Source organism: Pogoniulus pusillus, chromosome 29 (genome assembly GCF_015220805.1).
Source record: "Pogoniulus pusillus isolate bPogPus1 chromosome 29, bPogPus1.pri, whole genome shotgun sequence".
Lineage (NCBI taxonomy): Eukaryota > Metazoa > Chordata > Aves > Piciformes > Lybiidae > Pogoniulus > Pogoniulus pusillus.
This window is the reverse complement of record NC_087292.1, coordinates 8,879,338-8,896,198: the sequence shown is the minus strand read 5'-3', so window position 1 is coordinate 8,896,198 and position 16,861 is coordinate 8,879,338. Positions and strand designations below refer to the sequence as shown.

At 44.0% G+C, this 16,861-nt stretch overlaps 1 protein-coding gene across 6 annotated transcripts in view; it reads left to right on the top strand.

Moving 5' to 3' along the window:
* The first annotated feature begins 9,568 nt into the window (after positions 1-9,568).
* Positions 9,569-16,861, top strand: part of ADNP (activity dependent neuroprotector homeobox) — a 31,671-nt gene continuing 24,378 nt past the window's right edge. For 5 of the 6 annotated variants that reach the window (XM_064167644.1, XM_064167641.1, XM_064167643.1 and 2 more), the window contains exons 1-2: positions 9,569-10,136; positions 15,177-15,299. The gene's annotated coding sequence lies outside the window, so the exon portion shown is untranslated. The remainder of the gene's footprint in view (positions 10,137-15,176; positions 15,300-16,861) is intronic. The other variant, XM_064167645.1, reaches the window with a different exon arrangement.

The following is a 16,861-nucleotide window of genomic DNA, read 5'->3' as shown; positions in this document are numbered from 1 at the left end:
TGGGAGGGGGGGAAAAGTGGGAGGATTAAATTGTTCTGATAATGGCTTTATATGTACAAAAGATGTCCTCATGTGGTGTGTGTGGGGGAGGTAGTTCTGTGGATACCTGTATCAGAAAATTAATGGTAGAAGAGGAGAATCAACAATGTGTTGCAAATTATGGCTGTTTAGCTTGTATTTGTCTGAATTCCTTTAGTACCCTAGATGCAACTGTTAATATTAGAATAAATATTTAGGGAGTCTGTAAATAAATGATTAATTCATATTTTAGATATTTATCACACTCAGTAGCAAAAATCGATTCCAGGGAAGTTTAAAACAAAATCTTACTTTCTAGTGGACTGCTTTAGAGATATTCCTTCGCTCTTTAGTGAAGTTGTGCAGATTCTGCTATTTTTCTTGGTTTCTGAGCATGCAGAACAAACATGTTATATTTAATTTGCCTGAAAATAGTATTTTTTAAGTAGCTTTAGGTTTTGAATCTATCTGTAACTGGATTACGGTGACTTGACTGTACCTTTTGTGACATTTGTCTGTACTGTTCCAGCAAATCATATAATTTCATTTGGTGCAGGCTAATCAGATCTAATAATATACAGAAATAAGGTCTTCAGGCCACTGGAATCTCCAGTGAATAGGTTTCATCTGTTTATCTTTCATTTGAAAGTATCAATGCTAAATACAACCTTTTTTTAATTGGAAATAGGTACAAAGTTTTTAATGACCAAACAGTTTTTAGATGTTTATTCATATTTGCATTCTACTGAAAACCATCTGCTAAGATACAAACTGAGTCTCAGCAACATCATATTGTTTTCAGACTTCATGTGACTGCATAACTGAAGTCTGTTATGTTAGTTATTAATTATCATATTGCAGGAATTATTTGATGTGTGTGATGCCTACTCTTTTAACTGTGAAAATGAGCTGGTAAATCTCCTTCATTTATCTGTTCATATGATTAAGTTCGAAACAAGGTGCATTTACATGTCAATTAGGACCATACTACATGGCATATTCTGTGTGCCTCAGTAGGGAAAGTTTGAAATGTGACTGGGCTTGATTCAGGTTTTACATAAACAGGTAATTATTGTGCTTGAAGGTAATGGTATATAGGTTATCAAGGAAGAAGTGCTATAACAAAACAAACAATGCTTTATGGCATCAGGGCACATGTAGACATTCTGTAAGATTTCATGAAACAAAAAGTGGTCACAAGAGTAAAGCTTATTTCAATAGAATCATAGAATGCTAGAGTTTGGGAGGGACAGCATAGAACAGGTCACACAAGAATGCATTCAGGCAGGTTTTGAAAATCTATACAGAAGATGATTCCACAACCTCTCTGGGCAACATCTCTAGGGCTCTATCACACTCACACAAAAAAAAAATCAAATTCTCAAGTTGAGATGGAATTTATGGAGTTTACGTCCATTGCCCCTCGTCCTCTCACTGAGTATCACAGAAAAGAGACTGGCTCCTTCCTCCTGACAGCCACCCTTCAGGTACTTGCAGGCATTGATAAGGTCCCCTCTAAGCCTTCTCCAGAATAAACAGCCCCAGGTCTCACTCTTTCCTCATAAAAGAGATGCTCCAGTTCTTAGTCATCCTCTAGCTCCCTGCTGAACTCTCCAGTAGTACCCCGTCCCTCTTGGACAGGGACACCCAAAACTATACACTGTGCTCCATATGTGATCTAACAATAGCCTGCACCAAGCTGCTTGTAGAAAGCCTGACTGAAAGACACCAATAGATCCGGTAGTAAGAAGCAGAATTAAGCACCTATAGGCTTTCCTCAAGCTGGTGGAATATATATACACAGACATGCCTATTTCACAGTTTATACCATGAGAACCATCTGGCTTTGGTTTTTCCCTAGCAAAGGCTACTTCATGAAGAACCAGGGGCCTGGACTGCAGGTAACTTGGTGAACATTGAGCATGCTTTCAAAAGTTGTTGTGCAGTAAGTTTGCAATGCCTGAACTCCAGAAGAGGTAGCTCCTCTTTGTGCACCTGACCCTCTATGCACTCATAGAGGGGAGAATCGTAAAGTATTATTCTCAAAATGTTGAATGAGAAACAAAACAGAATTTTTGCCCAGAACTGGCCTAAACCACCGCTCAGCCTTCAGAACTTTCTTTCCAATGAGTTTCTCCACTGAGGTGACTAAAACTATCTGATTCTAAAGTACTCCCTTTGAGCACTTGGATCTGGCACTGTAGAACGTCACCAGTACTTAAGCCTTGTTCTGTACACAGGAAGACATTGCAACGACAAGCTCTAAGACTGTATTCTATCATTGACCTTTCTCTTGCATGCACTGCTGTGAGAGTTCATGAAAAATAAATGTCATATTGTAACCAGTGTTCAGAGGACTAAGAGATGTCCTTCTCTAATATAGCTAGTATCTTTTTAGCAAATAATGAGCTCCTCAATTCAAAAGCAATACTGAGATACTGGAACATGTCCAGAGAAGGGTGACAAAGCTGTTGAGGGGCCTGGAACACAGCCCTGTGAGGAGAGACTGAGGGAGCTGGAGTTGTTCAGCCTGGAGAAGAGGAGGCTCAGGGATGACCTCATTGCTGTCTACAACTACCTGAGGAGAGGTTGTATCCAGGTGGGCATTGGTCTCTTCTGTCAGGCAACCAGCAACAGAAGAAGGGGACACAGTCTCAAGTTGTGCCAGGGGAGGTATAAGCTGGATGTTAGGAGGAAGTTGTTGGCAGAGAGAGTGATTGGCATTGGAATGGGCTGCCCAGGGAGGTGGAGTTGCTGTCTCTGGAGGTGTTCAAGAGAAGACTGGATGAGGCACTCAGTGCCATGGTCTAGCTGATTGGATAGGGCTGGGTGATAGGTTGGACTGGAAGATCTTGGAGGTCTCTTTCAGCCTGATTAATTCTATGACTCTATGAAATAGCTATTATGTAGGGCAACTTAAACTGGTTTTGACTTTAGCAGAAGTTCTTTTCAGTTAATTGAATTTGTTCTCAGCCTCTTTTAATTGAGCCTCTTTGTATTTGAAAACCACCTATGTAAATTCTTAGGATAAATCTCAAAAATATACAATAATGGCTTCTGACCTAAGAAGGAGGTTATGAGGAACAGCCATGCTATCTTTTACAGCACTCAACAATGGATGTGAAATGAAAGCAACAATGAAACATGGCTAGTATGAACTTTGCCAAATGCACCATCAGCAAAACAGGGTCTCACTGGAGCCAGAGGTCAAGAAAGACTCTTTATAATGGAGTATAGTGATAGAATGAGAGAGAATGAGTTTAGATTAGATACTATGAATAAATTTTTCACTGTGAGAATGGTAAGACACTGGAACAAGTTGTCCAGAGAAGTTGTGGATGCCTCCTACCTGGAAGTGTTCAAGATCAGGTCAGAATAGACTTGCAACATGATTGAGTGGAAGGTGTCCCTGCCCATGGCAGGGGGGCTGGAACTGGAAGACAGCTACAAGATCAGTTCCAAGCCAAACCATTCTATGGTTCCAGTATTGCATTTCCTATTTCTTGTGCCCCACTTTATTTTTCCTATTATTTTATAGATTCAGTCTTTTCTCTCAGACAAGCCACATCACACCTTGGTATTCTCAAAATGTCACACCACCAGTCCTACAGTGATCTGTAGAGATCAGGTGCCTAGAATGTCCATACAATGTATTAACTATTCCTGTACTAGGGATTTATATAGTGGCATTTTGGTTTGCAATTCCTTTTGTAATACTACAGCAATAGTCTGCGTGCCTTGTTTTGGCCACCACAAAACACTGACTTGACATTTACATCAAATTTTTCATTTTATGTCCCTGGTTTTGCAGTTCCACATAAATCAGCTTTTCTTAATTACATCCATATTAATTTCCTGTGAAGGCACAAATACTGTGCTAATGTACTTTCTTTATTATACTTAGGAATCTGTGCCTGCAAGCATTCAATCATCTGGTAAGAACAGGAGCTTTAATTTCTTCCTGGCTTAAATCAGTATATATCATGGATATATTTGTTTGGGTATGTTTAATGAGGAGGAACAAGGTAACTCATACTTTGCCCCAGTGGTACTCTGTTACGGTTTCAAACCACTACAAACTCACTTTCCCCGGAGTGGCAGAGTTATGACCTCCACTGGCAGACAGGCAAGGCTTTGGGAAGATCTCTTGTTCTCTGATTGTGGGCCACAGATTCAATGTGCTGTGTAAAAAATCCTACACAGCAGGCTCAGCCATTCAGGCACATTAGCCACCCAAAGCATGTGCCAGATTTCAAGCATGCAGTCCCAACAGTTGAAGTTAATGAACGGGTCATGGAGTTCTGTATGGCATCTCATTAAGCTGATCCCTGACTTATGTTTGATGCTTCCACTCTGGTTTGAGAGTATTTCTGAAGGCTCATCCTCAGCCAGAGTGCCTTAAGCAGCCCTGTTTTTTTTCATCGGGTAATCTGAAGCCCCAGATGAGAGATGAAACAGATAACCAAGGGCTACTACATTGATACTGCCTCTTGTCCAAGCACCTGATCAACTATACTACGTGGCTTACAGACTGAGCAGCTGTGGTCTCCTCATGCCCCTCACACCCTCAACAACTCTGTCTCAGGGTTACAATACAGATTTATACCCTGAGGTTATGAATCTTGTCACTCTTAGTCACATGAAGATTTAGGTATGTAATTCACAAGGTCAAGCAGTTTAATCCCTCTGACCTAGATTATCATGCTTCTGAAGCTGAGGCAACCCTCCAGACAACAAAAGCATGGTTAACGTCCAACCCAATGGGAAACCACTATCAAAATAGGACCCCTTTCTTATTTGTTTTGAGTTTTATGAGTGAGGATTTGTCTGACCTGAAGTTGGAAGGAGCTGGCTTCAGTGTTTTGTTTTGTCTTGTTTTGTTTTAAACCTGAGGCTTTAATCAGAGTCTTCAATAAAGATGTACCTGGTTACTAGTATAAGCACTATAATAAATGTCCATTGGACTCTAAAAAGCCAGCTGCAAGGTTGCACTATCTTCTTCATATCAACAGTAAAAAATAATGATGACTAACTGATAATATTTATTTAAGGGCATATCAAGTTTCCAAGTATAAGCCTGGATTGAAATCTTGGCACACATGTATTAAATGGCAGATTGTCTGCTGAGTTCAATACATGGATGACTCCAGCATCAGCTTTTCAAGGGTTATCGTGCCAGAGCTGCAGGCAGATGCTAACACTAGGATCAGTGTGAGCATCATTTTCTCCTCTATTCCTGCCACATTTTACCTTCTTTCTTCAGGCATGGTGGCCATTAATAACATTGTGATTATTGCTGATCATGGGGGAATATATTGGGACCGGAGAGAAAGAAACTAAATCACAATTTCTAATCCCAAATTACATCTAGAAGCAGCCCTTCAGAGAGGAACTTCAACAAGCCAGCAGTGGGCAAAGATCATCACATATAAAGTTATTCCTGCAAGGTTAGTTGCACTGACTGTTCAACAGAAAGTGGTACTGATGATGCATCAGAATAAAACTAAAAAGAACCCCAAACTTCTTTGTGTTTGGCTCATAAACTTCTTTCCTGTTTTGACTTTTTGCAAACACTGCATCCCCCAGAGGTGAACCCAGACCAAACTACATCTGAGAATCTGATGTTTACTGTGAACCTGAGAATGGTTGTCTAGTTCCTAAAACACTGTGAGGAAGGGTGAGATATAAGCATTAAGTGAAACCTCTGCTTTTTTTCCGAAACAGGGAAGATCTTGACTGAACTCTTACAGTCACTGCTTGGAATTGCTGCGGAGTCTTCTGTCCTAGTACTTCTGCACAACTACTGGGGAGATACCGAGGAAGAAAATAACAAGGCTTAGTTACTACATGGTGAATTTTGTGCAAAGTATTTGGAGAGCTCTTGTTCCTAGCTTGCTCTTGCAAAGAAGGCATATGGCACAGCTGTTGATGGGTGGGTCCTGTCAAAATAATTATATTACTTATTGTACAGTGCAGGGGAGGTAAAAAAAACAAGCTGCTTGAAAGTGATAAATTACTGAAATACTGAAGTTAGGTGATTTTTAAATCAACATCTTTCATTAAGTAATTCCTATCTAAATGCAACACTTCTGAAAGTGTTGACAGCATGCAAGGCATCAATCCTGTATCCACAGAAAGACTAGTTTGTCATGGCAGTACAGCATCATTTCCAAAGGACAGGACATTTGACTGCTCAGCTTCTGAGTCAAATTTAAGTGCCTCTTCTGACAAATTTTGTATTGGTCTGACTAAGGGATCAGCCTTTCCTTTTGTAATCCCCACCAATAAAGCAAACCTATCTTAAACATTTCTAACCACAGACCTGCTCACTGTGAGCATCTTAAAAATGAGGAGAAAAGGGCAGTACAATGTCAAGGGGTAGTTCTTTCCTACTTTCATTGTGATACAGACTAAATTCAATTCCTACTTGAAGACTCTTCATGAAGTCATCTTCCTGGAAGAAGGTTAGAGAATGCTAACAGAGGATGAAGTGTTCAAATGCTACAGGAGCAGGATGGCTTAATATGTATTAAATATCATTGTGAGGCCAGTGATATTGATGCTGCTGAGGATTATCTTCTTTGTATTTATTACATAATTAATTATGTTAGGTGTGTAAAGCCTTAACTAGTTTGTATTTGAGTAAAAATCAAACATAGTACTGCTGCTAAAGTGGTATAATTATGAATCTGGGCACAATTTTGACCAGAATCAGCAGCACAACACATATTCAATTGCCTCTATTCAGCTTGGGAATGCTAATTGTCTCCCCTCTGGTGTTAAGTGTTTAGTCTCTCATAACGCCATTATTTTAGTGATTTTTCTAGTGGCCATAGTCTATTACGAGAAATCACACCCACTTCTGTCATATAAAAACTGTATTAAGACTACTATCAACTTTTGTTTCGTTTTCTTCATGCCTGTACACACAGGACAAAAATGGGCTCAAGCCTTTTTTTTCTCCTTCTTGCTCACTGCTTGAACTTTACCTTTAGAAACAGTCTTTTCATCAAATGCTCCACCTTCTTTTCTAACTCACTGTTGACAACTGTCACACTGTGCAAACCAAACCATCACGAAAACTCTCACTGAACAGAGCAAGATCTTGTCCATCGAGGACTGCTTTCCACATACACTGTCTCATCCTTCCCTCTCAAATTTTTCATCCCTGTTATTGTAGAGTTTACCCCCAAAGCAGGCAGTGACACATCTGCTCAAGCTTCTGCTACATTATCTTTCTCTCTTGTTGCTGTTGTACTTTCTTATAAATTTATTTTCTATGTCTAATAAATCCATGCTAGAGCCCTAAAGTATGGTGGTGACAAATACAGTGAGATGAACGGGACAACCCTCTCCAACCTTGCCCAAATTGCAGGAATAACAACCCAAGAGTGCCGTGCAACTGCAAATCTACAACAGTGTTCATTAACCTCCATTTTTTTCTGTGGCTGCAGTGCATTTTCCATGAACCAACCAAACACAACACAAGGAAATGCAACTCTCGTGAGGCAGCTACTGTGCTTACCTTTCTTCAGCTCAAACCTTTCAGAACTGTCCATCATTTTGAGTTATTCTTTCAGAAAGAAGGAAAGTTTGTGTAACACAATTGTTTTAAGTATGCTGCAAACATTCCTCCTTTTCTTCTAAAATACTCACTACGAAAATGGACATCTGACTATAAAGACACAAGTTAGGTAATTAGAAGTGTGTAACAAGGCACCACTACTAAGTGATGGCTAAAAAAGTGGTCAGTGGTAATGCATAAAATAGAAAAATAAATAGGTATATTCTAAAGGTTGTTTGTTGTGTATTTCAGTTGACAGCACCCAAACTGGCTTAAGCAGCCATGAAGTTAGCAGATAAGACCCTGAATATGGTACTGGCTTAGCAGTGATTCAGAAATATTTTCCAACATACTTTCTTAATTGAGCCATCAAAGGAAAATATCTGGGTTTGGACAGCAAACTGAAGTTACTATAGAAAAAACAAACCTGCTTTCCTGGTTTTCTGTAGTAAGGATGTACTTCACATATATAGATCACAGAAGAACTCTTAAGTTTTAGAAAGCCTCTTGATGCTGAAGCATGAGCTTTGTTTTTGCAGATAAGTTTTATCTGTTTCCATTCTACTGTAAACAAAAACTCTATGACTTATGGTTTTTTTTAGAAGCACTGTGAATACACCATGAAGATACCTGGTGAAATGAAGGTGTGATTTGCAAGCAGTGACAAATGGTGTACTTCTGAATTCTTCCGAACTAGAAAGTCATGATGCAAGCTAAGAAATACAATGAAATGTCACTAAATTCTTCATAAAAGCCATTTGTGTGGATTGTGAGAAATACAGTGCTGTACACGTTTTCAAGCTATCAGTCACTTGAAAATGTAGGAGATTCTTGAGCTTTATGAAGTCTAAGTCATGTATGACATGCTTTTCTATGCTTTTGTACTTCAGGCGATGATTCAAAGACACAGACACCTCTTTCTGATATTGTAAAGCTTAACTATAACATGTGCTGCTCTGAACCTGAAGAGTTTTGAATGCTGAGGTTGGAAAGAATTACACTTTGCTTCATCCTTCAAGCAGCTGTGTGTTTCTGAAGTAACAAAAGCTATCACTGCCTTTCACTTCTACAGGGTCTTTATGGAGCTTAGAATCAGGCCTTGTTCGTTGAAGTGATCTTGAGTGTTTGTCTTGATTCACAAGGAACAATTTCATCTGGAGTCTGGTCATGATCCAGATGTTCCTGTTCTCAAATGACACGTGTGAAGCTGAATAGCTGCCCACACTGTATGTGTGGACCGGCACGAAGTTCATCACCAGACACACACACACCAACCTCTGGGTGCTCACCGCCAATAAACGAAGCCGAACCATGGTAAATTCGGGCTGCGGATATCAAACTCGCCTTCTTTCCCCTCACTGCGTTTTCAGGTCAGTCGCCCAGGTTTATGAACCATTTTGCAACGTTTGACGCCAACCGGCCACTTGCGCGGCCAGCGCCCAATCACACTCTGGTGAGCCTGGCCCGCGCCTGACCTCAGCTGCAGGCCCGGCTAGCCCCGGCTGGGCTCACCGGTGCCCGGGCCGCTGCCCCACGAGGCCCAGGCCCGCCGAGCCGCTGTCCATGGTGTGAGGCGAGGCGCGGCTGGCGGGGTCTCCGCCGCGGGGCTGCCGGGGGCGCGCCGCAGGACGCGGGCGGCTGCACACGGCTCGGGCTCGCCCTCAGGGGACGCTACTCGCCGCGGCACGAGACCGTGTGCTCGCGGCGGGACGGTCACGTGTGCGCGCCGCGGTCACGTGGGCGTGCCGCTCGCCAGGCGCGTGCCCCGGCACTGGCGGCGGAGGCCCCTCAGGACAGGATGTAGTGCCGGCTGGGGGCGGCGGAGGGATAACCGGGCGGCGTCAGCTCTCTCTTCGGACCCAGCCGCAGACCGCGGCGCCTCCTAGCGGGGCCGGGGTAGATCCCGCCGCCACCGCTGCTGTCGGCCCCCTCCGTCCCTCTCGCGAGAGCCCCCCTCCCTCCTGCCCCTACTCCCCGCTGGGCGGTGTTATGTAACCCTCTTGTCCGGCGCTGCCGGGGCGCGGCCCACGGGGCGGGATGGGGGCTAGGCCAGCGGGAATTCACCGGGGCTCGGGCCCCCTCCCCCCCGGGGCGCGGCCCCCTCCCCTCCCGCCGGACAATGAGTCCCGTATGCTAATGAGAGTCTCGCGTCACTTCCGCTCTTTCTCGGCCGCCATCTTGGCCAGGGCAGGTTCTGGGCAGGAGGGACCCGGCTGTATTGTCTGCAGGGCGCCCAGGGAGCCCCCCCCCCCCCCCTCCCCTCTCCGCCCCGGAGCTCCACACCCCCCGCCCCGGGGACCGAGCCCAGTGAAGCCGCTGCCGCCGTCCCCTCCCCCCCGGGACCCGCTCACCATAGGCCACCCCCCGCACACTCGCCCTCCCCCCCTCCCGCCATCCCAGCCCCCTTTGTCTCCCCCGCGCCGCCGCCGGCTCCGCTCCGCCCGCCCGCCCAGGGACCCGGGCGGCGTCAGGGAGGCAGCTTCGCGCACCCCCACCCCCAGACAGAGGTGCCGGGGGAGCGCCCGCCCTCGCTGCTGAGGAGAGCCCCAGTCAGGTAGGTGTGTGCGTGAGTCCGCGGTCCGACCCGGACGGGGGCAGCCCCTGCCCGCCCCCTCTCTTTCCCTCTCTCCGCCCGGCGGTGCCACGGCCCCCGGCAACCTCGTCTCTCAACCCCTGCGGTGGGGTGGTTGTCCTGCGTCTCCCCCGAGGGGCAGGAGCCCCACGACGTGCCCGCCGCCCTGCCCGCTGCAGCCGAGGGGCTGCGGAGTTGGTGGGCCAGTTTCGCCGGCTGTACACATGTTGAAGAGACTTCGCTGCCTTGGAGAGGCCGGTTTTGCTCCGGCCGGCTGCGGAGACCGCTACGCTGCCGCCTTCCCTCCCTTCTGCCCGGGGCCCGCGCGGCAGATGCAGTCCCAGCCTCCTCCCTTCCCCCTCCCGGTGGGGGGGGAACCACACATGGATGTGTCCCGAGAACGGCTATGATGGCGTGGGCTGTGTTGGCGGTAAGGTGATGTGAGCGGGATGACGAGTGGGTGAACGGGTCCCGCATCCCCGCGGTGCCTGCGGCGTGGCGGCAGTCGGACGCGGGTCTCCGCCGGCAGAGTTGGCGACGGAGCCAGGTCGGAGAGCAGCGGTAGTGCCGTGCGCTGAATGGGGAGCAGCCTCCCTCCCCGGCAGCCGGTGTCGCTGCCTGCGGGAAAAGGCGCGATCCCCGGCCACTACGCTGAGCCCAGCACCAGCTGCAGGATGGAGCAACGTTGACTCACCCATTGCTCCTTTCCCTACCCAGGGCTATAGTTACTGACACCCGCTCTTCAGACAAAGGCGGGGGAAATCAAACCCTGAAGCCCCGCGTTGCTGCCGGGAGCTGCAGCCGCCCTGTCACGCATCCCCTTCGCTTGGCCGCTGCAGCCCGGGGGTGGAGAAGGGAGACGAGAGGGTGAGATTTCCCAAACAAGTACCTCGGCCTTGGCGATGCTGGTGGTGCCCCTGCTCTCCCCCTCCCCCCTCCCCCTTCCGTGGGCATTGTTGCTGGTTGATGGCCGTGGCACAAAATACCAGCCCCCACCCAAAATGCACCGCAGCCCAGCCCCAGCAGACGCCGCCTGCGGGAGGCAGGCGGTAGGGGGCGCCCTCTCGTAGTCGGGCAGGGCTTGGGGGGGAGGGCGCAGCGGGGGCTGTGGGAGCCGGGCTCGGGCCCGGCTGCGGCCCCGGCCTCGCCACCAGACTCTGCCCTGGACTCACTGCTCCCCTTTCCCCACCAAGGACCCTGGGTGCTGCCGGGGGGCGGGAGTAAGCTGCGGGCTACTGCCCTGGCCGTGCTGGGCTGGGCGCTGGGAGCCTGCGCTGGGCAGCGAGGAGAGTATTTTGGAGGAGGATTTCGGGTGGTTTTGCAGGGCTCGTACGCGAGGCTCTGCGGAGGATGTTGGTGATTGTATCATAACTTGGTTGTGGCTTGTGGTGCCATTCGCTGTGTAAACTTGCGTGGCTTTCTCACAGGTTCTGAGCGCATGGCTGCAGGAACTTGCAGTCTGAGGCGGTGGCAAAGCATCCAGTGCTTTGTCTAGGGCCGTGAAGTTCGGATAACTGGGGGCTCTGACGTTTTGATAATCTCTGTTTATTGAATGTATTTAAACCTTTTGATGTGAAGGAGGTTTTCGTTCCTTTCAGAGAAGTTGCCTTCTTTTTAAAAGGTTTTTACTGATTGCATTTCTGTTTATTTTTACTACTATTTTCTAATGGAGGAAGGAGGTGTGAGGTAATGGAGATTCTTACCTGTCAGGCTAGCATGGACCAGTCCTAGCTGACTTCTCTGTAGCACTGCTTGTGCTCTGCAGTCCACCGGCCTTGCTGCTTCTTGCCAGGGTTCAGACCACTTGGAAAAACTTTCACTTGTGACTGATCACTAATAATTACAAGTTGCCATCCGTCTAGCTGAGAAATACAGGTGTTTTCATTAAAAAAAAGAGCCAAACAAACAGAAAAGCATTACTTATTAGTTTAATGGTAAACCAAACCCAAGTTTGGTTCCTTTTCAGTTGTGCTTTTGCAGATGTTGGGCAGTAATTAGGTATCACCAAATCGACATCTACTGTAATGTGCTGAAATCCCAAAACATTAAACAGAAACAACACCATTGTTAGTAACACTTGAGGCTGATGGATATAACATAATTGTTGCCTTTGCTGAAGATTATTACACCAAATACTTAAGCTTCAGACAAAACAGAGGTGTCCTTTTATACACACAACAAATAACCTGTTCTCCGGCAAAAGTACTAAGCTAAATGTTTTTCTATTATTTTTAAATAGTGAGCTGCCCTTTACTAAAATTATTTCTTAATTAACATTTAAAAATATTATAAGTAATAGAAATGAGATGCTTTCAGTGTTTGGGGACAGGCCTATGAGGTCTTTGCAAACTGATCTATTTTTAGTGCACTATTATTGGAAAAAAAAGTTCACTGAAAGTTATGGTACATCAGACAGGTTTGTAGAAAGCATGTCTTCAGGTTGCTGCTATTCCTGTATAGTTCTAAGATCCAGTTGTTTCTGTATACTTTGAAGTCATTAAGAGCTTATAAGATCACTTAGGTTTTAGGAGGGGGAAGTTTGGATATGTAGGGGATAGGGAAGGTGAAATATGGCCGTGTTTGACTGTAGTGGTCAGTTTCTGCTGCTCACAATGATTAGGAATGAAAAAAACTGCATGAGAAAGGAACTTCTTGACTATTTTGGAAAGTTAATGCCCTACAGTGTTAAGCATCTGCTGCACAAACTAAACATCTTGGAAGACCGTTTGTGCTCTTCAGGATGATCTTAATAACTTTTTTTTTAATATATACATAGGGTAGAAGTTGCCAGTTGTCAGAAGATGCCCATTAGCATTTTCAGATTTGGTATGTGTCGGTATAGTACAACAGCATTTTAATTAATCTTTAGTGCTGTAAAGTGTCATTTGTTAGATGCTTACCAAACTGACTTACCCACTTACTGGTTCACTGTTAAATTCTACAGGAATGCAAGTACATATTTTCTGTGGAAGGCAAATTGGGCTTCTGACACTCTGCAGAGTGAATAATAGATGATTATTCTCATCTCGGCTTTGCCACTCCATAATAATAGTAAATACTGAGAGTAAATACTGAAATTCAAAGCTGCATTCCTGGAATACATAAACATATCAGAAGCTTCTTATCAGTGGTCAAAAGTCATACAGCCCACAGGTGTATATTATAAGTTTTTATTAAGATAGCAGCTGATTAGATTGATACAAAGAAAGAAATCGGGATAAATTATTTTGTAAGAGCAACATCAGTGCTCATGGGTTAATAATTTATTTTGAGGTGTCAGCAAATGGGATAGGAAATTTATTGGGGTGGTTTTTGTGGTGTTTTTGTTTGATAGATTTTTTTTTTTTTCAAAAAGGGGAGTTACCTTTGCTTCAGTGCTTCAAGTTTGTATAAGAGAGACAAAGTCCTATAGATCAGAAACAAACAAAACAGTGTGAGATATGACTAGGATCCGTCTAAGGGCTGTAGGACATGAGTGTCAGGACAGGCAGTGAATAGCTGTTGGTCTGATTCATGTGGTCCACAGGTGTCATTTGATCCTCTTTGTCTACATGGACAAAGGTGGGGTATTTTTTAAATTATTGGTTCAGCTGAGTTTGTGCATTAATGTGCCATATTTGCTGGACTTTAAGATGCCTGTAACGAGTTTAAGAAAGATGAAGCTGGTGATGTTGGGCTATGTCTGAATAAGCATTACAGCGTTTTTTGTTATATTAAGGTTTGCTCTGTGCTTAGATTTTTATACATGCATATATTTTTTTTCTTCTTAGTGTCACTGCAAGTGTGTAATTGTCAATGTAGATTTAGTCCTGCTCATAGAAATAAGTATGTTGATAGAAGTGTATGTTGCCTGATAATAGTATAAGGGATGGAGATGAGCCTAAAAATGTGTCTGAGGATGATACCGTGTATGTGTGTTGTAAGAAAAAGAACTGAGTGTGTTAATTTGGTGGGTTAAAAATCCCAAATCTTGCACTTTCCGTGTATGTAGAAGCTTTGTTTTACTCATCTGACACATTTAGGGAAGGATGCCCTTGCCATCCCTGTCAGAATGGCTAAACTCACCTGCTCACTTTGAGCTTTCAGAAAGTACTTAGATCCGGTATAAAACCTGAGTACATGTGCTAGATGAGAATAAAGACTTTTTTAGAGAGGGTGTACCTCTTACTTGTATACCTGACAGGTATGTCTCATGTTTAAAATTACGTTCAGAGCTTCACTCTAGCAGTCTGATGTTAAAAGGCAAACGTGAAGATTGAATTTAGTGCTTCATTCCTATTTCACATTAGTGCTTTTGAATATGTGTGATGGTTGATGGTTTTGCATAAGAATGGAATAAATACAATTTTTTCTGTAGTGAGTTGCTTCCAGTTACCACCATTTATATCCTTACTCCTTTTTAAGGTGCCATTAAAGCTGATTTGGATGAAAACTGATACTGGCTGTTGTGTCCTAAACCTGTGTAGTTGACTGTACCAGCACATCACAACTTGCAGATTCTTGACTGTCCAGATCATGTATCAAAACATTTCATTTAATAGCTGTTTGTCATGTAGAGTCTAAAACAGTGTACAAGAAATAAAAACTCAGCAACTGTGTAAACAGCCTGTCCACTGGAGTAACACTGAGCGCATCTAGTTACTTACATGTAGGAGAAGGCATGCTCTCAGCTATGGCTTCACTGATATTTCCTTCCTACTCTTGGTTTCTTTTCTCTCTTTCAGGCCTCAGCCTTCAGGCATTCTTTCTTTCACCCCTTTTTATCTCTTCTGTGTATTGATTTCTGATGCCGCTCTGGATCTAATAGTTCTTTGCTTGTGCTGCAGCTGGGCCAAAGAAATTGTTAGTGATGCGGATTCATAGCAGCAACAGTAAGGGGGGGAGGGGGGCAAAATGTCACTTGAATTCTAAGTAGGTGAAATAATTGTCTTTAAATGTTTTTTTTTCCCCCTAAAAATTCAAAGTTAAGTTTGTGATCTTGTTTTGTTTTGTTTTCCCTTTCCTGCTGCTGCTGCTATGAAGCCTTTTGAATATCGAAGGTTCCTGAGTCAGACCGAAGACAGCAGTAGCTGAGGTGGATTAACGCTGGAATGTAGTCAGGGATTGGAACACTTGGGAGCTATGCTTAGACAGAAAGGGAAAGAGGTAAGAAATGTGAAGTGGTAAGACTGATTTTAAGCTCTTGTTTACAGTCATCACCCAATCATGTAATGCCAGCATTTGTGCGTAGTGTGTGTGAAGTGGTAAGGCAGAGGAAAAACAGTTAGCATCAGCCTACTTCACTGACTGTTTCTATATTGTAAATACTCAGATGCTAGCCAGTCAGCGAGATCCCTCCAATATCTAATGCATCTGCTGCCTGAGAAAGCATGGATTTGGCAGGGTTTTGGATGAGCTTGTCAAATTTGTATGCTTTCTTTTGTTGATTTGTTCTGCCATTTACACCAGCATGCAAGCAATGCATTTTACTATTTGGGATACATGAAGGGATGCAATTTCACTATTGATTCAAATATGTCTGTCTGTGCTGCCAGTGGAAGGGGTGGTGAGAGCCATGCTTCCTGCCACCTTGTACCATCTGTGGTTGGGGTGAATGAAAGAACTGCTCTGCCTGAACAGCACTTCTTTTTCCTGGGATCTGGTCTCTGCTCTGGCTGCTGGTGCAGTGGTGGGTAATGTCAGGAAAACGTGACACAGGCAAGATAAGGCTACCACTTTCACTTGCAATGTAATGTGATTGCAGTTTTACAATCAGTGTAAGCCTATCATAAATTATGCTTATATTGATTACATGCTTTGTTCTTGCACATTTTACAGACACTTCTTTGTTGCATTGTTGTACAAACGTTTTTTGTGAGTTTGTGTTGAAAATGGTTCTTGATTTAATTCAAATGGTAACTGCTTATATTGCCACAAAAAAAATCTAAAATTGTTCATGCTTAGCTACAATCTAGATGAGGATTATTTTGGAATTGTAGAACATAGTCATGCAGTCTTTTTTTTTTCTGATCACTGAAGTGTGGATATCATGGTGTAAGCAAATAACATCCTTTGTGCTTCAATGATCTCCAGTCTCAATTTCAAATTTCAGCAAGATGTGCAGGCTTTATTACATTACAAATGGAAACCTTTAAGAAAAGGCCCTAAACAAGCAAGGCTATCATATTGAGTATGTATATTACATATTGATTTCACTGCACATATGTGGATGCGTATAAACATTTACCTTTGGAGATCTTGAACAGTCATAAAATGTGGCAGTAGATGAGTAAGCCTAATTCTTGAGCTGTAGTGCTTCTAATTTAAAATTTCCTATGCATTGAAGTTTAGCATATCCTAGAGAATGGATACAATTTAAAATTGCTTTTCAGAATGCAGTAGAGATTGTCAGAATTGATGTTTTTATCATGTATGTTCAGAAGGTCTTTCTTTAGAAAATGTTAAAATGTAGCTAACAGCTTTCTTAAATGTACTTCAGCCTGTGTCATCAAAATAAGAAAAAAACCAACAGAAGTTCCCATCAGAGTGTAAGGTAGCAGATTATTAATAATAGAAATAAGGAGCTTGGGTTCCTAGAGCAATCAAAATTGGGACATTTTGTGGTTTATATTGGGGTATAGAAATTACACAGTGTACAAAACTTAGGTTTACTAGTAGAAGTTCATAAGGAAATAGTTAATTCCCTTTCAGTTTTGCAGTTAGTGTAC